We start from the raw sequence: 25,155 nt of genomic DNA, 5'->3' as shown, positions 1-25,155 counted from the left end.
CGGTGGACAGTGTTGTTTTGCAGTATGTAGATGACATCCTGATCTGCAGCACCACTGAAGAGCAATGCAGGCGCGATTCTGTCCAACTATTGACTATATTGGCTGAGAAGGGATACAAGGTTGACAAGGAAAAGTTGCAGTACTGCCAACAGGAGGTGTTGTACATAGGGCAACCGATCTCACATGAGGGAAAGAAGGTAACCCCAGGAAGGGCTGAAGCCATCATGAACACGGCCAAGCCGCGCACGATAAAACAAATGCAAAGCTTCTTAGGCCTGTGTAATTATGTCCGAGCATGGGTCTTTGACTATAGCTCGTATACCAAGCCCTTGCTACAGGCCCTTAAAAAGGCCCAGGCAACAAGAGAAGAAATTGAATGAAATGAAGCAATGGAGAAGGGGTTTAGAGAACTCAATGGGGCAATTTGTAAGGCCCCAGTTCTCGGGATTCCCAATTATGCAGAGGAATTCTATCTGTTCTCTCATACTGATGGTCATTTTATGACGGCAGTGCTCGCACAACGAACCTCGCTAGGGTGCAAGCCCCTAGCATATTACAGCGGGAATCTGGACCCAGTAATGAAGGGCCACTTCCCATGCGAACAAAATATAGCTTCTTCCGCGTTCGCCATCGAGAAGGCGTCATCCATTGTGATGGGGTGCTCCATGACATTGTATGTTGAGCACTCACTATTCGCCATACTAGAGAAGCCAAAGGGCACATTGACGTCACAGAGAGCATCCGCCTATGAGGTGATTATCTCCAAGCCATCGATCAAAATAGTGCGATGTAAAACTGTGAACCCTGCTACGTTCATAGCTGAGCCAGTCACTGAGGGAGAACCTGTGCACGACTGTGCAAACTATGAGGAATTCTATGATGAGATCCCCAGGGTAAAGGAAAATGCCCTGGCAAGTGGAGAGATCGTCTTTATTGATGGGTCTTCGAGAATTGACCAAGAAGACGGACAAAGGTATACAGGTGTGGCCGTGGTAAAACACATAGAGAATAGAGAGTTTCAAGTACTCGTTAGTGCACGAATACCATCTCACTATTCAGCACAAGCTGCAGAACTATTGGCATTAATACTCGGCATTGAGAATCATGCAGACCAGGAAGTAACGGTGTACAGGGACTCCACCTATGTGACGTCTACAGTTCACGCAGGAATAGCGCACTGGAAAAGGAGGGGCTACCTCCGAGCAGACGGCGCGGCAGTGCAACACGCAGCCTTATTGGACAGGCTGATAAACCACTACAGCTCCCAGTGGACATAGCGGTCGCGAAATGCGCCGCTCATACCAAGGGGACAGATTTTGTGACACATAGAACCCATGAAGCGGACACGGAAGCCAAACGCATGGCATCCAAGAATGAAACAATCATGGATGTGGAGGTGGCATGTACCCATGAAAGAATGATGGTAGCATGAGCCACTCCAGAGGCCTGTAGCAATATGGGGCAGACACAGCTAATAGCGCTCCAAGGGGAGGCACCTCAGGAGGAGAAGAATTTGTGGAAGCATCGAGGGTGTTCTTTAAACCCCTCTGACGGACTGTGGAGGCAATACAGCACTGATAAACCAGTAATGCCTGTCACCCTCCTAAAGGTAGCATTAGAACAGCTTCACTACCCCATACACATGTCAAAAGAAAATCTTGCTGCAACGCTCGCAGAAGACTGGTTCACTCCGAATTTAGCGGAGCAGGTTGCATTTTTTATGGTAAACTGCATTATCTGCCATCAATTCACCTCTGGGCACACATTAAAAGTAGTGAGAGGAATCATCCCCAGACCAAATGGACCTTTCCAGCACCTGCACATCGATTATGTCGATATGATCCAGGTGTGTAATGGGTACAGGTATTTAATTGTGGTGGTGTGTCCCTTTTCAAGATGGGTAGAAGCAGGTCCCTGTACACACCCCGATGCAACCTGTGCCGCAAAGTTCCTGGTGAGGGAAGTGTTCCCTAGATGGGGGGTGTGCAAGGTAATGAGATCAGATAATGGGGCCCATTTTGTAAATGCAGTTTTCGAACAGATCAGCTTGTTGCTTGGTATAAAGCACAAGTTCTCGTCGGCGTATCATCCTGAGGGGAATGGGAAATGTGAATGAATCAATGGCTTGCTTAAGAAAAGGATAGCCAAGTTGAAGCTCACATGAAAGAAGGGATGGTTGCACTGTCTACCACTGGCATTGTATGCTCTTCGGAACCAGCCAGGTACCGACCATCATCTCACGCCACACAAAATAGTTACTGGTAGAAGGATGAGGACCCCTCTTATCCCCCGAGACAGAGCTAGATGTGATGCCCAGACAACTAGGGAGGTACTAGGAGAAGAGATGAAAGCATATCGGGACTGTTTGACATCCAGCACCTTTGTCATTTCAGGCCAGCTACAGAAACGACAGAAAGGGGACAGCACAGCACAAACCACAACAGATAGTGCTGATGCAGGCGCAGCTCACAGCCTTTGTGTGCCCCTCGTCTTCCCTGGAGACAGCGTCCTCGTAAGAAACTTTTTACCAGGAAAAGATGGGACCAGCCAAGGTTTAATGGCCCTTTTATCGTAGAGGACTGCACCCCGTCCGCTGTCAAGCTCAAGGGCAGGAGAGCCTGGATCTTCCTGAATGACATTAAGCCCTTTATAGGAGAGAGCCCACCGGCTGCACTTAACTCCGAAGAATCTTCAGACAAAGGAGAAGAACCTCCGCATGTGCAGACAAGATCCATGACGAGGAAGAAGGACGCATGAGCAGCAAAATAAAGGCAAAAGAACGCTGAGTGAATTGTGGCTTTTAAAACAAGACATTTCCTCAAAACCAGAGAAAGAGATAAAGGACACAGAAAGGACACTCTGTGCATCCTAGTTGCAGGGTAAAGAGAAGCACACCCAAAAGCCACAACAACAGTGGTAAAATGAACGTTTTAAAATCACATCACGCCCAAGTAGTACAAGGAATCAAGACTCTGATAGACTGCTAATAACATATTCTCTGAGAGCGTAACACAGTATCCTGAAGCAACCAGTATCAAGACTTTCTTTACATACCTAATGGTACCCCCCAGCAGAAGCCTCAAGTGGGATGTGCTCACTTACTTTCAATTGGTATTGCTATCATATCCGTCGCTCATAGGAAGAGAAACAAGTGTCACAGAATTCATTCAAGATCCAGATAACAAGAAGGTAATCTGGCAACTGCTGACTGTCATCACAGAAGCTTTCACTGAGCTGCCTGAATACAGTGAAAAGGACACAAATGCTCCCACCTCAAGTGATCATCGATGAACTGACCTATACCATATTTTTCCAAATCATAGAGGAGTGCCCAGGACTTGATGGGTGAACCACAGACACACTAACCATTATCAGAGATCCAAGAAACAATGAATTTCTCAACCAAGTATGGTACAAATTAAATTACTTGGTTGCAACCACACAGGAAAGTGTAAAACTTGTTCGCGTCAAAAGAAGCGCTTGTGATCGGGTCCCAGCAAAGCAAGGCAGATGTCTCTGTCTCCCGCGGATACGCAGCTTGCACACAATGTTATGCTCAGACTAGTCACGGACTATCCAGAAATGGTGGGAAGGCCTGCTGATGTTGACGTTGTCACCTTCCTAAGTGATCCAGTCAGTTTTCTTCACATGAGGACCCTTCTCCATGGTATCATGCGCCAAGTGGAGCTGTCCAATTTCCAGCGAGAATTCCTAAGGAGTTTCCAGTGAGGCTGTTCACCGAGAGACATATTGAGGAAAGTGCAAGGCTGCTCACACTGCAAGAAATGCCTGTGACCTAGAGGCTAGAGAATCAGAGCAAATGTCATTAACACCAAAAGACAGCCAATACGCATATCGTGTTTTCTTTCACCTCATTGACAACTTTCCAGAACTAGTGGGCAGGCCCAACAACATTGATGTGCCCACTTTTCTCAGTGATCCAGCAAAGAATGCGCAACTAAACAGGCTCCTGAGGGCTATTGCAGCGCAACTAAGAAGCAACTATGGGATCCATTGCTGAGGAGAGCCTTAGGAGAAGGAGATCTAAAATAGAATTTTGTCATCATCATTTCACTGTGGAGCAGATAGAGACACTGTTCTTCAACTTGTCACCGAGAGACCGAGAGAAGGGAGCAGACCCAAGAACTTTGCCATCATATTTTTCCTATTCTGCATCCTTCTCATTTTTTTTATTTCTTCATATATTGACTTCGGCTTTTATTTTTGTTCCTGTTGGTACAACATCTTATTTTTGCGATTTTGACTCGTTTGCTATTTTTCCATATTTTTATTTTGATTTTTGTTCCTATTTTTACAACTATATTTTGTACGATTAGCTCATTTTTTCCTATTTTTGCCACACGTTCACTTTTATTTTTATTTTTTTTATTTTTTTATTTTTCAGCATTCCATTTTTGTGCAATTTGTAGCAGTCCTTTCAGTTCTTCTTTCACATTGAACTGTCACCAGCATGTCTTCAGGACCAAGGCAAATTCGAGGCTTCCACTAGGACCTCACCTACTTTAGACATGCATAAATAATTGTGATGTATCAGATCTGCTATGCAAACAAAGGGGGGTCTGGGAATCTCTCTACCAGCACGAACACAGCCCAATGACCTGTTCTTGGGTGAATAACCTCTGGAAGAGACTCTACAAAGTCTTTAGCTCACTGTCCTTTTCACAGAGAAGAAATTTCCCCGCATATCAGCCTTTGTCCTGCCCAGGGGCAGTCCAGCGCCAAAATGCTAGGCAATTCTCCTCTGAACAAGAGTACCATCAGTAACCCCATACACATGTTTCAGCCTTGTTGGGCATCATCAGTGAGGTGAAACTGTTGCCTCTCTAGGAACAGTGAGCAAGGGGTCCACGTCTGGATTGCCCTGTTAATTTAGGGTGAAACCCAAAGTTAATGTATGCAAACAAAGGGGGGTCTGGGAATCTCTCTACCAGCACGAACACAGCCCAATGACCTGTTCTTGGGTGAATAACCCCTGGAAGAGACTCTACCAAGTCTTTAGTTCACTGTCCTTTTCACAGAGAAATTTCCCCGCATATCAGCCTTTGTCCTGCCCAGGGGCACTCCAGCGCCGAAATTCTAGGCAATTCTCCTCTGAACAAGAGCACCATCAGTAACCCCATACACGTGTTTCAGCCTTGTTGGGCATCATCAGTGAGGTGAAACTGTTGCCTCTCTAAGAACAGTGAGCAAGGGGTCCACGTCTGGATTGCCCTGTTAACTTAGGGTGAAACCCAAAGTTAATGTATGCAAACAAAGGGGGGTCTGGGAATCTCTCTACCAGCACGAACACAGCCCAATGACCTGTTCTTGGGCGAATAACCTCTGGAAGAGACTCTAACAAGTCTTTAGCTCACTGTCCTTTTCACAGAGAAGAAATTTCCCCGCATATCAGCCTTTGTCCTGCCCAGGGGCAGTCCAGCGCCAAAATGCTAGGCAATTCTCCTCGGAACAAGAGTACCATCAGTAACCCCATACACATGTTTCAGCCTTGTTGGGCATCATCAGTGAGGTGAAACTGTTGCCTCTCTAGGAACAGTGAGCAAGGGGTCCACGTCTGGATTGCCCTGTTAATTTAGGGTGAAACCCAAAGTTAATGTATGCAAACAAAGGGGGGTCTGGGAATCTCTCTACCAGCACGAACACAGCCCAATGACCTGTTCTTGGGTGAATAACCCCTGGAAGAGACTCTACCAAGTCTTTAGTTCACTGTCCTTTTCACAGAGAAATTTCCCCGCATATCAGCCTTTGTCCTGCCCAGGGGCACTCCAGCGCCGAAATTCTAGGCAATTCTCCTCTGAACAAGAGCACCATCAGTAACCCCATACACGTGTTTCAGCCTTGTTGGGCATTATCAGTGAGGTGAAACTGTTGCCTCTCTAAGAACAGTGAGCAAGGGGTCCACGTCTGGATTGCCCTGTTAACTTAGGGTGAAACCCAAAGTTAATGTATGCAAACAAAGGGGGGTCTGGGAATCTCTCTACCAGCACGAACACAGCCCAATGAGCTGTTCTTGGGTGAATAACCCCTGGAAGAGGCTCTACCAAGTCTTTAGCTCACTGTCCTCTTCACAGAGAAGAAATTTCCCGGCATATCAGCCTTTGTCCTGCCCAGGGGCAGTCCAGCGCCGAAATGCTAGGCAATTCTCCTCTGAACAAGAGTACCATCAGTAACCCCATACACGTGTTTCAGCCTTGTTGGGCATCATCAGTGAGGTGAATCTGTTGCCTCTTTAAGAACAGTGAGAAAGGGGTCCACGTCTGGATTGCCCTGTTAACTTAGGGTGAAACCCAAAGTTAATGTATGCAAACAAAGGGGGGTCTGGGAATCTCTCTACCAGCACGAACACAGCCCAGTGACCTGTTCTTGGGTGAATAACCCCTGGAAGAGACTCTACCAAGTCTTTAGCTCACTGTCCTTTTCACAGAGAAGAAATTTCCCCGCATATCAGCCTTTGTCCTGCCCAGGGGCAGTCCAGCACCAAAATGCTAGGCAATTCTCCTCTGAACAAGAGTACCATCAGTAACCCCATACACGTGTTTCAGCCTTGTTGGGCATCATCAGTGAGGTGAAACTGTTGCCTCTCTAAGAACAGTGAGCAAGGGGTCCACGTCTGGATTGCCCTGTTAACTTAGGGTGCAGCTTCACCTCACTGATGATGCCCACCAAGGTTGAAACACCTGTATGGGGTTGCTGTGGTACTCTTGTTCAGAGGAGAATTGCCTAGCATTTCGGTGCTGGACTGCCCCTGGGCAGGACAAAGACTGATATGTGGGGAAATTTCTTCTCTGTGAAAAGAACAGTGAGCTAAAGACTTGGTTGAGACTCTCCCAGGGGCCATCCACCCAAGAACAAGTCAATGGGCTGTGTTCGTGCTGGTAGAGAGTTTCCCAGACCCCCCTCTGTTTTGCATACCAAGTAACTTTGGGTCTCACCCTAAGTTACCAGGGGAATCCAGACGTGGACCCCTTGCTCACTGTTCTTAGAGGGGCACAGCTTCACCTCACTGATGATGCCCAACAAGGTTGAAACATGTGTATGGGGTTGCTGTGGTACTCTTGTTCAGAGGAGAATTGCCTAGCATTTCGGTGCTGGACTGCCCCTGGGCAGGACAAAGACTGATATGTGGGGAAATTTCTTCTCTGTGAAAAGAACAGTGAGCTAAAGACTTGGTTGAGACTCTCCCAGGGGCCATCCACCTGTCATGATCTCTGCTTCCAAAAGGTCAGGGTTTTCCCAACTCCCTTGGAAGCAGATCCATAACCCAGGTTCCGAGTGCCAACCAGTCCCAATTGGGACCTTTTGGACCCAGTCCTGGCGCCAGTGGCACCAGGCTCATAAATATGCCCAGTCCTAGCGCTGGAAGCGCCGGGATCATAATGCTTGGGTGGACTTACCTGCAGCAGACCATGCTGCTTACTTGCCTGCCAGTTGAGCCTCTGATCCTCTTCTGTTTGGAACTACTTTTCCTGTTGGGTGGGACAGGAGCCACTCCCTAGGTTCAGAACACTGGAACTCTTCTGGAAAGCAGGAACTCTTTTCTTACCTAGGCGTGGCTGTGGAAGGAGACACCTAAGCACTACAGGAGGCTATTTAAACCACACCCGATGGATGAATCTTGCTTTGCGTTATTCTGCATCCTCTGCAGCAGAACGCTCATCGTGTCTTCTGCATCTGATCCTGGGCCTAAGGAAAAAGGCTTACCATCCTGAATCCAGTCTTCAGCAACACCTATAAAGACAAGAAAGAACAGGTTAGCATTACGGTCTTCAGTGACAGCGCTTCACTTACCTGGTCCATCGGCTGTCACCAACACCTCGCGCTGCATTCCGGCATCTGAAAGACAAAGGCTTACCTACTCTTCGTGCGCTCCGGGGGTCTTCGCACTGCATTCCGGCATCTGAAAGACAAAAGCTTACCAGCTCTTCGCACGCTCCGGAGGCCTTCGGCGCTGCATCCCGCATCTGAAAGACAAAACAAGGTGCGTTTAAAGACATTGGAGAACTTTAATACTCACGTGCCATTACTCCTTTCCACATCTAACCCAGTGGGTATTCCGGCACCCTGCAGCCGCTCCGAACTTGTACCTGCAAAATAAAAAGACAGTTAGAGCGCATCGTGAAGCAGGCAACAAGCGCTTACTTACGTGCTTCCAGGTGCTTCCATTCATCACACGGGCTCCACCTTCAAATCACTTCAGCCCGTCATCCGCCATCGCCGGAACCCTGCAAAAACAAGAGACATCATTACTAAAGACTTTTAAAGACATTAGAATTACTTGAAAATTACCGTTCGTGCAGTAAACGACGGACAGCAGTCCTCTGAAGTCTAGAGGCCTGCTCCCCTTATCCAGTGAAGAAACTGGTTACAGCACCCTGCCCCGAGGCAGATGGAGAGCACGGCGTTCACTTTCCTAAGGTGAGAGCGTTAACCTATGGGGTTCTACAGGAGAAGAGAAAGGGAAGAAGAGAGAGACATTCAATAACCCAGTTCATTAATCCCATATTTTCTATCTGCAGACATCTTACCCTTCGAGTCAGACATACAGTGCACAGAGGTCCAGCCCAAAGAGCCAGCCGTGTGTTACACATCACCTTTGAAGATACGGTATACGCCCAGTCAAGACCGGCGCCTCTACGGGAATCAGGTGAGCGTTACAGAACGCAAAGCCTACCGCAAAACTCCCGTCCAGGCGCTATGGAAACCTCGGATACCGACCAGCTAGCCCAGTTACTTGGGGAACTAAGGGCAGAAGTGCATGCAGCCCGTCTGGAAACGAACGCTCTAAGAAGGGAACTGATTATTTCCAAGGAGCGAACAGATGATCTCGCTAGACAATTGCTACAGTCACAAGCCGGACAGACCCCGTTACCCGCATCTGGGGTAAATCTTCCTTCTACATCCTCTATGAATCCAGTGCAGATCAACCTACCTGGGAATGTACCTCTGGCTCCGCCCGAATGATTTTCTGGTGACCCAAAGAGGTTTGCAGTATTTATCAATCAGTGCCGGTTGCATTTCTTATGCCGGCCAGCAGCCTTTCCAACTGATGAAGCTAAAGTAGCTTTCGTGCTTTCGTACCTTAGTGGCAATGCGGCAGACTGGTCGATCCCTCTAGTAAATCAAGATGATCCGGTCCTCCATGATTTTCAAGCTTTTCAGCTCAGTATGGAAAAACTGTTCGCAAGACATTCACAGGGGCAGGCCTTGGACAATGAGCTTCTTTCGTTGCGACAAGGTAATCAAGACCTTTTGGCTTATATTGCGTCTTTCAACAGAGTGATAGTGGAAACTCAATGGCCTTAGGACAAAAGGATTACGCTGTTTTATAGAGGTCTACGTGGAGAGCTCAAAGATGTGTTAGCCCAAGTAGTGAATCCCCCACAAGATTGTTCGGACTATATAGACTTAGTCGTTTAAATAGATCACAGACTGCAGAACAGGAAGGCCGATCGTTCCAAGTTTGATGCTCGAGTATTTTCCAAACCGCCAACTCCTTCCAAAGGAGTGGACTCCGGGGAACCCATGCAAATAGGGGGCCTGAAAGGTCCTCTAACACAAGAAATATAGAAATCTTCCTTCTACATCCTCTATGAATCCAGTGCAGATCAACCTACCTGGGAATGTACCTCTGGCTCCGCCCGAATGATTTTCTGGTGACCCAAAGAGGTTTGCAGTATTTATCAATCAGTGCCGGTTGCATTTCTTATGCCGGCCAGCAGCCTTTCCAACTGATGAAGCTAAAGTAGCTTTCGTACCTTAGTGGCAATGCGGCAGACTGGTCGATCCCTCTAGTAAATCAAGATGATCCGGTCCTCCATGATTTTCAAGCTTTTCAGCTCAGTATGGAAAAACTGTTTGCAAGACATTCACAGGGGCAGGCCTTGGACAATGAGCTTCTTTCGTTGCAACAAGGTAATCAAGACCTTTTGGCTTATATTGCGTCTTTCAACAGACTGATAGTGGAAACTCAATGGCCTTAGGACAAAAGGATTACGCTGTTTTATAGAGGTCTACGTGGAGAGCTCAAAGATGTATTAGCCCAAGTAGTGAATCCCCCACAAGATTGTTCGGACTATATAGACTTAGTCGTTCAAATAGATCACAGACTGCAGAACAGGAAGGCCGATCGTTCCAAGTTTGATGCTCGAGTATTTTCCAAACCGCCAACTCCTTCCAAAGGAGTAGACTCCGGGGAACCCATGCAAATAGGGGGCCTGAAAGGTCCTCTAACACAAAAGGAGCGGGAAAGGAGAAAACAGTTGCAATTATGCCTCTATTGCGGAAACTCAGGGCACTTTCTTCGAGACTGTCCGGTGAAACCTGCCAAGAAGGCAGTAGGAGCTGCACTTACCAAAGTTACAAACTCTGAGCAGGGAAACAACCTCGCCCGACAAGAATAGAGGTCCTCTTGCCGAGCGTGAAAACCAGTTCCCTGACCTCGCATTTCGTGATACCTCTGGTCCTCATTAGCCCTGATAATCCGGATCGATTACATGCAATTGAAGCTTACGTCGACAGCGGTGCCATCGGCAATTATGTGGATCATGAAATGGTTTTGAGGATGAATCTTACTCTTTGTCCCAAGGCTGTAAAGGACGTCATTACTACGGTGGATGGAACGGAGATAGCCTCCGGACCAGTAACGCATACCACTCAAGAAGTGACGCTAGTAAGTCAAGATGGACACCATGAAAAGATCGTGTTCGATGTGATCAAGGCTCCTCAGTTTCAGATTATTCCAGGAATACCTTGGTTAGAGAAACACAATGCTCTGATCGATTGGCGAGCAAGAACGGTCCAGTTTCCAGAATGTGTCTCTACTTGTCACCCTCCACCTGGTGTTGCACTGGCAGCAATTTCTTCAGAGACTCCCCAGTTACCTCCCGAATACCTAGAATACCAAGATGTTTTCCGGAAGGACCAGGCTAACTCTCTACCGCCTCATAGGTCTTATGACTGCCAGATAGACCTGATACCTGGATCTACTCCTTCTTGTAGTAGAATTTATGCCCTCACCGAGCCTGAGAACCTTCACCTTCGACAATACCTGGATCAATACCTGGCAAATGGGTTTATTCGTCCTTCCAAGTCCCCTGCTTCTTCAGCTTTGTTCTTCGTTCCAAAAAAGGAAGGAGACCTTAGAACTTGTATAGATTATCGCTCCCTGAACCAGATCACCGTCAAGAATAGATATCCGTTACCTTTGATCCCTGAACTCCTGGACCAAGTCAGAAAAGCATGCATATATACAAAGCTGGATCTTAGAGGAACCTACCACTTGGTATGAGTAAAAGAGGGCGATGAATGGAAGACGGCTTTCCGCACCAAATATGGGCTATTTGAATATCAGGTCATGCCCTTCGGACTTTGCAATGCCCCGGCCGCCTTTCAATATTTTATGAACGATGTCCACAGAGAGCTCATAGATGTGTGTGTTGTTGTTTACATTGACGACATCCTCGTTTATTCTTCATCGGAATCTGAACATCGGAAACACGTGAAAATGGCCCTCGAAAGATTGCGTCAACACAAACTTTTCGCTAAGTTGGAAAAATGTGTTTTCAACGTGACTGAAGTTGAATTCTTGGGATTCATATTATCACCTGGCGGAGTGCGTATGGATTCAAAGAAGGTCGATGCAGTTCTCAAATGGCCATCACCATCCTCTGTAAAAGGTGTGCAAAGCATGTTAGGCTTCGCTAACTTTTACCGCAGGTTTATCCCCGAATTTTCTCGAATAGTCCAGCCCATCACTGCCTTGTTAAAGAAAAACAAACGTTTTGAATGGTCTACCGAGGCGGAACAAGCTTTCCAGGATTTGAAGACTAAATTTATCTCTGCACCAATCTTAAAACACCCTTGCCCCGAACTCCCCTACATCGTGGAAACTGATGCTTCAAGCCTTGCCATGGGGGCAGTTCTATCACAAAAGGACCTGGTAACCAATCAGTTGCATCCCGTGGCATTTTGGTCCCGCAAATTCTCGCCTCCTGAAATCAATTACACGATTACTGACAAGGAACTTCTGGCTATCAAGTCTGCCTTTAAGGCTTGGCGGCATTATCTGCTGGGGGCCCGACACACCGTTACTGTGATTACGGATCACCGAAACCTGCAATATTTGAAAACCGCAAAAGCCCAATCCTCTAGACAACTCTGTTGGGCATTATTCTTTGCCGAGTTTGACTTCATAATTACCTATCGACCTGGTACAAAAAACGGTAAAGCTGATGCCCTTTCTCGGATGGGAGTGGAAGAACACTTGATCAACCCTAAACCTGTACCAATCATTCCCGAACAAAGAATTCTGGGTGTAATCGCCACACAATCCATAGAGGAAGTTAAGGATAAAGCCAGGCAACTTGTAACTCCAGCAGACATACAGAATTGGCATCTGCAGGGAAAGGACTTTGCAGTAAAGGACAACTTATTGTATTTCCAAGAACGATTATACCTGCCCAGCACAGATTTACAGAAAAAAGTAATCTCTTGTTATCACGATTCTTTAATGGAAGGACATCCCGGTATGGCCAAGACCTCAGAAAAGATCAAGCGCTACTTCTGGTGGCCGTCTTGGAAAAAAGATATCAGAGACTTTATAATGTCCTGTGGAGTATGCGCCCAAAACAAGAGTCAAAAGGAAAGACCAGCAGGCCTCTTACGCCCTATTGACATCCCACCTCGCCCTTGGCATACGCTTTCTATGGACTTCATCACCGATCTACCTCCATGCTCCGGATATAATACGATTCTAGTAATCGTGGACTTATTCTCCAAGATGGCGCATTTCATTCCGCTCAAAGGCTTGCCAACAGCAGCAACTCTGGCCCGAGAATTTCTCGAAAACATCGTCCGACTGCACGGTTTTCCTTCGGTTCTAATTTCGGATCGAGGTAGTCAATTTATTTCTCATTTTTGGCGAAGTTGCTCTCGGTCGGCTCAAATTGATGTGAGACTATCGACCAGTCACCACCCTCAGACCGACGGACAAACCGAGAGGACCAATCAAACTCTGGAACAGTATTTACGCTGCATGCTGCAACAAACTGAAAAAACTTGGAAAGACATCCTTTGGATAGCCGAATATGCCTACAATAACTCTGTCCATTCGGGAACTGGGAAAACCCCGTTTTTTCTTTTATACGGCAGTCACCCTCGAACCTCGGAGTTGGATCCCCTCTAAGATCTTGAAACACCAGCAGTAGACTACCTGCATTCTACAATCACCCAAGCCTTTAAGGAAGCTGTTTCTCACCTTCAAAGGGCTAAAGAACAATACAAGAAAGGAGCAGATCAACATCGGAAGGAAGCCCCTCAATATCAAGTAGGGGATCAAGTCTGGTTATCCACCAAATATCTACCTCTAAAAGGGCCACGCACATTCAACCCAAGATACATTGGTCCCTATTCCATCACTACCATAGTCAGACCCTCCAGAATATTGCGGCATGAAATGGAAAATATTGCAGCACAAAAATGAAAAATTGCGGCACACAACTGCGTTTTTTGCGGCATTTTTTATTGTTGAAAAATACATAATTTAACATCTTTTTTAGCCTAAAACCAAGAACTTGAACAGTAAAGAGTTTTGCACATTGAAACAGGAACGTTTGAGGTGGTGTGGGGAACTTTTAACAAACCTACAAATAGTTTTTTAGTTTTCATCAGACTCATCTTCAGACTCTGCTTCTAAAACTAGACAGTTTCGTTGCAAGTCCTCAGTTGAACCACAAGCAAACTCAACATCCCGTTGCTGCTGGTTGTAGTGCAAAAACACAAGTGCTTGTATTGTTTTCTCGACAAGCGATCGACGCCTAGCAGACAAAATAATTTTGTAAATGCTGTTACTCCTCTCCGCATCGGCAGAACTTATGACACAGCCTTTGTATGCCCTAGCTAATTTTGATAGTACAGGTAGACGGTCAGCCATCCCTTGCCAGAAAATGTCTGTGTCAATTATTCCAGAGACGGATGCACGAACTGCCTCTGGACCTAAAATTTCAAAGTACAGAAGAAACTCCTGATCAGGAACCTCACTTAGTCCTGGGATAGCAGAATAATCATTTTTGTCTTGTGTTAGAATGCTAAGGCGTGCTGGATTAAATATGTGTACCTGTTTTAAGAAGTTTATCCCAGGCTGACCACGATCCATGTATTTGCCTAGCTTGTCGAGAACATTTTCAAAAGCCTGAGTAAGCTGATCCATGAGTTGTTCTTTCTGATTCAGACTCAATGTAGTTCCTTCTTTGGAGTCAAGAAAAGGCTGCAGTGACTCCAATGTCAGCACAGAATTGTTGGTAAAGTTAATGTGTAGGTCTTCAAGATAATCGTACACCTTCATGGCAACAGGCATCTGACTCTGAAAGATGTCAGTAAGAAACAGGATGCTCTGGCACTTGTCAGCCACCATCTCCAGCTGAACTTTGATGCAATTCTTGCTGTTGCCACTAAGAATCCTTTGAAGGTTTTCTAAGGAATCGGGGGGTGACTTGCTGAGATGCATCTCAGATTCCACAAAACCAGAATATGTGTGGAAATGTTTGCAGTGATACTGAACTGCAGCAAACCAAGAATTCCAACGGGTACTGCATGGGTCGGGTGCCATTCGGGGTTGCATTCCATGGGTCTCAGTGAGGTGTTGTAAGAATCTCCGCTTTCTGCTACCAGCCATATAGAAAATCCTAGAGAAGTACATTATAAACGCATTCAGCTCAACAAATGGTTTTCGGAAAGACTCCCCAACAAGGTTGAGGATGTGTGCCAAGCATGTGATGTGGATTGAGTTTGGATATAGATTTTTTAGAACAGTTTTGTATGCCTTAAGCATGTATGCAGCATTGTCCGTGTTGAAGCACAGAACATTTTGAAATGCAATGTCGTAGTCAGTGAGAACCCTCACAACTGCCTGTGCAACTGTGGCATGGTTGCACTGCGCTAGGAACACTGTGTCAGCAAGGTATGTGTGTATTCTTTGACTGCCATCAATCATCCAAACTGCTCCAAATAATATATTGAGGACACAGCGTCCTTCAACATCCGGTGTCTCATCGAATATGACGCATATGCCTTGATTTTTCAGTTTCTCCTTGAGGTCATTTTTGGCCTGCCTGTATCTTTCAGGCAAATACCTCTCCTGGAGCTGGTGACTTCCAGGGATGGCGCCACCATTGCGGACTTTGTCATGAAGGAACCTGCGCAACACAGGGTGGTCGGTCTTGCTTAGTGGGATATTTAGGGCTGTGCACACATTGATCCAGTCAATGATTAGATCATGATTGGCTGCCCTAGCAGCTGTAATTTTTCCAAAGCTTGAGGTAACAGTAGTTTGCCTGGGACGTTTTGAGGTTGAATGAGGCTCAGCATCATCTCCGCAATGTTTTGTGTGCTTTTTTGAGCGCATGTGCACATCAACAGTGTATTTTCGAACGTGGTCCACAGCTACATTACATACAGAGCAAAACATGACTCCACCATCTGCATACATTATCTTGCTGTACTGTTTTGCCCTGTCAGCTGCACTTATCTGTGTGGCCAAATGGGAGCGATTCTTCTCAGGCTTCGACAGTTGCAAGAATTTCTCCATTGTGTCCTTTGTCTGGGCTAGCAGTCTTCTGCTGTGGTGTGGTGCTCTCCTTCCCAATTGACCGGTCAGGAAAAAGTCAGCTGCGGTTTCAGCTGCAGTGGTGTCTTCTGTGATGTACAGATCCTGCTTCTTAGCTCAGGAATGTCAAAATATGTTCCTGGTGGAATACAGAACAAAGATGCATCCTTGCTAAGCTGCACATTGCATACTTTTGAAAGCAGAAAACAATTAATCAATCTCCCTTGCTGCTCCAACACAACAGAGTATGCATACTGTTGGAGCAGCCAGGGTTGCACAAACAATTACATTATGAACACTGCATTGTCATTGCTCAAACAGAAAAAAAATAATTCCCCAGGTTGCATCCAACAGACTGTGTGGGTTCCTTATTTTGGTATGTTTATGGAGTGACTGAATAGTAGTTGAGAATGCTCGAAGTTAGGGAAGTGACTGGCGCAACCATAACTGCCTGATCCTGATTACTTACTCTAACTCCTCAAAATGCCACATCCCCAACCAGCAGTGATCTGCACATTACCCTTGACATCCCACCTGCCCACTGTGGCATGGAAGACTAACCTTGCTAACTGGTCTTTGCTCTCTGGCACTCTTCTCTAACCAGGAACTTTTCGTTGTCTACTGTAAAAAGTACAATTGGAATATGTTGGCAGTCTCATTACACAGCAATATATCTAACTTCATGACTTTAGTGCATCACACACGATACAGGCTGCATTTCATATCCAGACTTAATTCCCCCCACATCCCTATGGCCATTCCCACCCACTTCCAGCCTGCCCAGAACACATCCTCCTGGAATCTCTTCGAGGTAACTTTATCAAGCATTACCATCACACTGTGAGACAGAAGTGCCTGTCAGTGTTTTTTCAAAGCAGTCTTCTGAGTTAATGCCTTCTGCAAGTTGATTTATAAGCACTATGAGTGTCTGTCACTGAAGTCCTATTAAAAACAAGCAATCGCTAATCCAACAGTATTGACTTGCTTTTAACACAACTGTGTATAGGAATTGCCAGGTCCTGCTGTTAGTTGGTAATTGCAAGGCCTTTGTCAGTGAGGAACAAAATGTTGTGTCCTGTTCTGTCTGGCCACGCTCTGTAGGACAGCCAGGTCGAGTCACCACAGCCTAACATTTTGGATTGTGGTGGGGGAGGAGGGCTATAGCCTGATCAGCTCCATGGAAATGGTGCTACGCCACTACTTCCAGCAGACAAGTGGAAAGCAAATAAACAGAGGGGCTTGAATTCAAAGGTGTAACCCTGGTTGAAGCCCCTCAGATTACTTTTTGCTCGTCCTATGACCCCAGGAGAGAGGGGGGAACAACTCTATACTTCTCCATGGAAGGAAGTCATGAGGCCCAAGACACAGGGGCAATGCAGTAGCAGTAACTGCAAGAGCCCATAATACCTAGCCAAAAAATGAACTCTCTTGGAGGGGTCATCATTCCTTGGTTATGCCACCCACACATGGTGACTAAACCCACAAACAGAAATGAAACATCAGAACACTACCAGGGGTCAAGTCCTACAAATTAAAGTGGGGGGATTCATCAACAAATGCAATGGCATGTGATGTCACCAGAAATTAGCATATCAAGGTGAAATATGCATATTTCATTAAATTGGCTCTGCATAACCACCAAAATTGCACAGGACGAATAGCATTTGCCTTACATAAAAACAACACCCTTGATTCAAGGCTGGGCTGCATGAGCCCAATTGTAAAGTAATTTGAAACAAATACAGCTACGGTTTTCTACAATTGGTATCATGGGCTGCATGATACCAATTGTAAAACAATTTGAAACGAATACAGTTGCATGATTCCAATTGTAAAGCAATTTAAAACGAATGCAGCTATGAGCATCTTCATTTGGTATCATGCAGCCCATGATACCAATTGAAGACGCTCGTAGCTGTATTCGTTTCAAATTGTTTTACAATTGGTATCATGCTGATACCAATCTAAGCTTTTTTGTCAGCTCAATTAATTCTCATTTTTTCTGCTTTTGCCATAGAAAATCACCTTTTGGAAATCAATTTAGTACATTATAATATCTAAAATGTCTTAATTTTCGAGACATTTTTTAGGCAAAAAGAGTATCAGTATTTGAGCTGCCCCAGAGCCTAGTACTCCCTCACTCTCTCTCTTCTTGTATCTCTGCGCCCTGTTTCTCTCTCTCTCTTTCTCTCACTCCCTCTCTGCCCCCCACACACACACACTCTTTGTCTTTCCTTGTCTCTCTACACCCTCTTTCTCTCTATCTCTCTTTCTCTCTCCCCCCACACACACACACTTTGTCTTTCCTTGTCTCTCTACACCCTCTTCCTCTCTCCATCTCCCTTCTCTCTCGCGCTCTCTCCCACACACACACACAAACTCTGTCTCTCCTTGTCTCTCTGCACCCTCTTTCTCTCTCTATCTCCCTTTCTCTCTCTCGCCCACACACACGCACAAACTCTCTGTCTCTACTTGTCTCTCTGCACCCTCGTTCTCTCTATCTCTCTTTCTCTCTCTCTCTCTCTGACACACACAAACTGTCTCTCCTTGTCTCTCTGCACCCTCTTTCTCGCTCTATCTCTCTTTCTCTCTCACTCTCTCTCTCCCAGATACACACACACACACTCTGTCTTTCCTTGACTCTCTGCACCCTCTCTCTGCACTCTCTCTCTCTCTCCCTTCCTCTCACACTCACTCTAATCTGTCCATCTGTGGGTGGGAATCACGCTGCCAGCCAGGTGCACGGGCTGCATGTTACCAAATGAAGACGCTTGTAGCTGTATTCATTTCAAATTGTTTTACATATGGTATCATGCAGCCCATGATACCAATTGTAAAACAATTTGAAACGAATACAGCTACGAGCGTCTTCAATTGGTATCATGGGCTGCATGTTACCAAATGAAGACGCTCGTAGCTGTATTCGTTTCAAATTGTTTTACATATGGTATCATGCAGCCCATGATACCAATTGTAGACGCTCGTAGCTACGAGCGTCGGAAAGCCTTAAGTGGTCGACAAGAAGGTGTAATGAAAACACCAATTTGGCCTGTTTGGGTGCTCTTGCCTTAGTTGGGGGCAGATTGGTGGGCAGGCCAGACTGCTTACCTGGTTATGCTTCACCAACTGTCAGCTCGGCAGGGCAGGCACTCGCTAATGGGCGCGGAAGGGGCCTGGGGACACAGCCAAATGCTGTGCATCTCCCAGGCCTGCGTGACCCTCCTCCAATCCCGGGCCTGCAACATGAGCGCAGAGGTGTTAACCCTCAAGCTGCTGCAATCAGCAGCCTGCTGTAAATCATTAAATGAGCGCGAAAGAAGACACACTAAGCTAACGTGTCTTTTTCGCGCTCATTTAATGATTTATAGCGGCAATTGCGTGAAATGGCACATTTTGCGATTTTTTTGCAAATCGCAAAATCGCCATAAGGTGGATGGTCTGCATAGTAAACCCAGTAGCGGTCAAGTTGGACTTGCCCCCGCACATGAAGATACATCCGGTCTTCCACGTCTCTCTATTAAAACCCGTGTAACCTCAAACCCGACTAACTAAATCTCCAAAACCCATCCTAGTTGATGGAGAACTCGAGTTTGAAGTCAAAAGCATTCTGGACTCCAAGATCTCCAAATCTAAACTATTTTACCTAATTGACTGGAAAGGCTACGGCCCCCAAGAGAGATCCTGGGAACCTGCTGAATATGTCCACGCTCCTCGCCTAATCAAAAGATTTCACCGAACATTTCCTGACAAGCCAAAACCCCCGGAGAAGCCCGGTTTGGGAGGGGCCTTGAGGGGGGGTACTGTCATGATCTCTGCTTCCAAAAGGTCAGGGTTTTCCCAACTCCCTTGGAAGCAGATCCATAACCCAGGTTCCGAGTGCCAACCAGTCCCAATTGGGACCTTTTGGACCCAGTCCTGGCGCCAGTGGCACCAGGATATGCCCAGTCCCTGCGCTGGAAGCGCCGGGCTCATAATGCTTGGGTGGACTTACCTGCAGCAGACCATGCTGCTTACTTGCCTGCCAGTTGAGCCTCTGATCCTCTTCTGTTTGGAACTACTTTTCCTGTTGGGTGGGACAGGAGCCACTCCCTAGGTTCAGAACACTGGAACTCTTCTGGAAAGCAGGAACTCTTTTCTTACCTAGGCGTGGCTGTGGAAGGAGATACCTAAGCACTACAGGAGGCTATTGGAGGCTATTTAAACCACACCCGATGGATGAATCTTGCTTTGCGTTATTCTGCATCCTCTGCAGCAGAACGCTCATCGTGTCTTCTGCATCTGATCCTGGGCCTAAGGAAAAAGGCTTACCATCCTGAATCCAGTCTTCAGCAACACCTATAAAGACAAGAAAGAAGAGGTTAGCATTACGGTCTTCAGTGACAGCGCTTCACTTACCTGGTCCATCGGCTGTCACCAACGCCTCGCGCTGCATTCCGGCATCTGAAAGACAAAGGCTTACCTACTCTTCGTGCGCTCCGGGGGTCTTCGCACTGCATTCCGGCATCTGAAAGACAAAAGCTTACCAGCTCTTTGCACGCTCCGGAGGCCTTCGGCGCTGCATCCCGCATCTGAAAGACAAAACAAGTTGCGTTTAAAGACATTGGAGAACTTTAATACTCACGTGCCATTACTCCTTTCCACATCTAACCCAGTGGGTATTCCGGCACCCTGCAGCCGCTCCGAACTTGTACCTGCAAAATAAAAAGACAGTTAGAGCGCATCGTGAAGCAGGCAACAAGCGCTTACTTACTTGCTTCCAGGCGCTTCCATTCATCACACGGGCTCCATCTACAAATCACTTCAGCCCGTCATCCGCCATCGCCGGAACCCTGCAAAAACAAGAGACATCATTACTAAAGACTTTTAAAGACATTAGAATTACTCGAAACTTACCGTTCGTGCAGTAAACGACGGACAGCAGTCCTCTGAAGTCAAGAGGCCTGCTCCCCTTATCCAGTGAAGAAACTGGTTACAGCACCCTGCCCCGAGGCAGATGGAGAGCACGGCGTTCACTTACCTAAGGTGAGAGCGTTAACCTTTGGGGTTCTACAGGAGAAGAGAAAGGGAAGAAGAGAGAGACATTCAATAACCCAGTTCATTAATCCCATATTTTCTATCTGCAGACATCTTACCCTTCGAGTCAGACATACAGTGCACAGAGGTCCAGCCCAAAGAGCCAGCCGTGTGTTACACATCACCTTTGAAGATACGGTATACGCCCAGTCAAGACCGGCGCCTCTACGGGAATCAGGTGAGCGTTACACCACCCAAGAACAAGTCAATGGGCTGTGTTCGTGCTGGTAGAGAGTTTCCCAGACCCCCCTCGGTTTTGCATACCAAGTAACTTTGGGTCTCACCCTAAGTTACCAGGGGAATCCAGACGTGGACCCCTTGCTCACTGTTCTTAGAGGGGCGCAGCTTCACCTCACTGATGATGCCCAACAAGGTTGAAACACGTGTATGGGGTTGCTGTGGTACTCTTGTTCAGAGGAGAATTGCCTAGCATTTCAGTGCTGGACTGCCCCTGGGCAGGACAAAGACTGATATGTGGGGAAATTTCTTCTCTGTGAAAAGAACAGTGAGCTAAAGACTTGGTTGAGACTCTCCCAGGGGCCATCCACCCAAGAACAAGTCAATGGGCTGTGTTCGTGCTGGTAGAGAGTTTCCCAGACCCCCTCTGTTTTGCATACCAAGTAACTTTGGGTCTCACCCTAAGTTACCAAGGGAATCCAGACGTGGACCCCTTACTCACTGTTCTTAGAGGGGCGCAGCTTCACCTCACTGATGATGCCCAACAAGGTTGAAACACGTGTTTGGGGTTGTTGTGGTACTCTTGTTCAGAGGAGAATTGCCTAGCATTTCGGTGCTGGACTGCCCCTGGGCAGGACAAAGACGGATATGTGGGGAAATTTCTTCTCTGTGAAAAGAACAGTGAGCTAAAGACTTGGTTGAGACTCTCCCAGGGGCCATACACCCAAGAACAAGTCAATGGGCTGTGTTCGTGCTGGTAGAGAGTTTCCCAGACCCCCCTCTGTTTTGCATACCAAGTAACTTTGGGTCTCACCCTAAGTTACCAGGGGAATCCAGACGTGGACCCCTTGCTCACTGTTCTTAGAGGGGCGCAGCTTCACCTCACTGATGATGCCCAACAAGGTTGAAACACGTGTATGGGGTTGCTGTCGTACTCTTGTTCAGAGGAGAATTGCCTAGCATTTCGGTGCTGGACTGCCCCTGGGCAGGACAAAGACTGATATGTGGGGACATTTCTTCTCTGTGAAAAGAACAGTGAGCTAAAGACTTGGTTGAGACTCTCCCAGGGGCCATCCACCCAAGAACAAGTCAATGGGCTGTGTTCGTGCTGGTAGAGAGTTTCCCAGACCCCCCTCTGTTTTGCATACCAAGTAACATTGGGTCTCACCCTAAGTTACCAGGGGAATCCAGATGTGGACCCCTTGCTCACTGTTCTTAGAGGGGCGCAGCTTCACCTCACTGATGATGCCCAACAAGGTTGAAACACGTGTATGGGGTTGCTGTCGTACTCTTGTTCAGAGGAGAATTGCCTAGCATTTCGGTGCTGGACTGCCCCTGGGCAGGACAAAGACTGATATGTGGGGAAATGTCTTCTCTGTGAAAAGAACAGTGAGCTAAAGACTTGGTTGAGACTCTCCCAGGGGCCATCCACCCAAGAACAAGTCAATGGGCTGTGTTCGTGCTGGTAGAGAGTTTCCCAGACCCCCCTCTGTTTTGCATACCAAGTAACATTGGGTCTCACCCTAAGTTACCAGGGGAATCCAGACGTGGACCCCTTGCTCACTGTTCTTAGAGGGGCGCAGCTTCACCTCACTGATGATGCCCAACAAGGTTGAAACACGTGTATGGGGTTGCTGTGGTACTCTTGTTCAGAGGAGAATTGCCTAGCATTTCGGTGCTGGACTGCCCCTGGGCAGGACAAAGACTGATATGTGGGGAAATTTCTTCTCTGTGAAAAGAACAGTGAGCTAAAGACTTGGTTGAGACTCTCCCAGGGGCCATCCACCCAAGAACAAGTCAATGGGCTGTGTTCGTGCTGGTAGAGAGTTTCCCAGACCCCCCTCTGTTTTGCGTATCAGAACTGCTAGCCTAACCCTTTTCCGTAGTCTAGCACAGGAACTGTACTGAGGACCCAGTGACTACCATCGTCACTCACGTGAGGGGGGACATTTGGAAAAGCACTCGTCCCTCTAATACTAATGAACTCTCGAAATACGACACCAGAGCAAAACAAGGAATAAATAACTGACTATGAACTCATTCGAAATGGTGGCCCAGAACAGTAACTTGGTTTTACTCCCAACAGAAAGGCGCCCCCGCTTTCCTGGGAGAAAATGCTGCCAGATGTCTTACAAATCTATCATGTGTATATGTTTGGTGATCATTATTGTCTTTCTGTCATTAACAATCAGAACTGCTTTCTTTATTGGTGCACAAAGTGTCTATCAGCACGCCCACAGGATAATGAACGTCAGAATCCCACAAAAGCACTCAGAGCCTATATAGTGATTCCAGTTCCGAGAAAAGCTAATGATGAAGCAAATTATTTAAAATTGAATGTAATTAGCAGTGATATGTATACACTTGAAGTAACGAATGGAGAGAAAAGTTGGAGACAGGGTCAGCACGGAATGAATGAAAACGTTGCACTGTCCACTGCACGCACCCACACACAGGATGCACACAGACAAGGGCAAGTCTCAATGGCTGCAAGGCCTCCAACAAAGACAGCAGAGAAGGAGGGACTGCCTGTCGAACATTCAATTCCAGAGAATAGTGGAGATAACCAGGAAAAGCCAAATGAACTACCAAAGACGGAGGAAATAGCACAATCCCTCAAAAGAACAGAAGTGGCCACGAAAGAACTCACAGAGAAGACACACATGATAATAGATTATTTGTTCCCATTCATAGTCCAAGCAAAGAAACTACACGAGGAGCTGAAAAACAGAACTATAGAAACTATAACAGCAAGCACACCTGCTCCAACGCAAGGAACAAGCCGCAAGCCTACAACACAGCCACAAGTTAGGAGGTTGGTGAACCAATGGTAGTTACGGGAAGTGTATGGCAGACTGCAAAAGCGAAGGAAAGGAAGCACAAATCCTCCTCCTACTATGGTGATGCAGTCGAGGCAGCCTGCTCCATCGAGATACCCAAAGTGGAAAAGCAGCACAGATGCATTCAGATACGTAGTCATAGCAAACTACAGAAGAACTCTGAGAATCAAGAGAAGCCCTCATGAAGATAACAATGAACTTAATGACTACCTGGACAGCACAGCCCATCTCGGGAACAACATATGGTACCAGCACATGAAGGAAGTAGGGCGAAGGCAGTCGAAAGGCGAATGCTTCGTCTGTGCTCTACTACCATACAGCATGGGAAAATCCAAGATCTTCGTGGCTGTAGAAGTTGATGTCCCTACAGCACACTGTATGTCGCATGTAGCAATTTGCGACACCAGAGGACAATTTATGGGAAGAGACGCTTCGTTGATATGGGCCAACAAAAAGAATTACCCGGATGAAGATGGCTACGTCCAGGACATTAAAACAAGAAACCGAGCGCAACCAGAAATCATGTGATCAGGTACGAGAACCCTGGCGTCAAAGGATCAGGGATAAGATGGGAAGTTAACCCGAGACTGAACGTTCGAGGGAAGACTGCAGAAGAGGCTCAAATCTGGAAGAACAGAGGCCAAATGCAGATCTGGGGGTCAGTGGTCTCCCCAGATGAATGGGAAGACAGAGTAGTAATCTGCCTAGCATGGATGGTCCTCGGAGCCTGCAAGGAAGCAATAGAGAATTCACAGAGGTTATGCAAACCTCTGTGGCCAAAGCTATTAAAGTTAATAACATGGGTTGAAGATAGAGGGGGACCCCTGCAGATAGTGCCGCTGGAGAGCCCGAAACTATGCTTCAGAAACAATGGCACAAGGAAAATGGGAGAGAATCAAAACTGCGGACGAATCTTTGAAGCTCCGGGAATGACCCAAGGAACCGCAGTTATTATGGACCATTACTGGGCGTGTGGAACCAAGGCATACATAAGGCTGCCGAAAAACTGGGGAGACATATGCACACTAGTGAACGTCCACGTTCCCGCACTAGTGATCCCTAAGAATGACCTAAAGTTGGACAGTTTCCCGAAAGCAGATGCTCATCTAAGAAGAAGAGGATCTGTGGAAGTGGTATCCAGGATGAAGAGGGAAAATGACTTTTCTCCCAAATCAGAAGAAGCATTCCATGTAATCCCGTACGAACATAGGCTGTTCAGCCTCACCTCAACAGTATTCACAACACTACTCCTGCCCCACATCCAAGTTGGAGTGAATGGTAAATGGTTGCAGATAACCAGATGGGAGTTATTGCAGACCATCAATACCACTATAAAAGGATTCAACGCGATCAAAGAAGAGTTGAGAGCAATCAGACTGATGACCCTCCAAAACAGATATGTGCTTGACATGATCACAGTGATGGATGGAGATGTTTGTGTAA

The sequence above is a fragment of the Ambystoma mexicanum genome, chromosome 5p, assembly GCF_040938575.1.
Source record: "Ambystoma mexicanum isolate Mex_15411 chromosome 5p, UKY_AmexF1_1, whole genome shotgun sequence".
NCBI lineage: Eukaryota > Metazoa > Chordata > Amphibia > Caudata > Ambystomatidae > Ambystoma > Ambystoma mexicanum.
Note: the sequence above shows the minus strand (reverse complement) of the source record.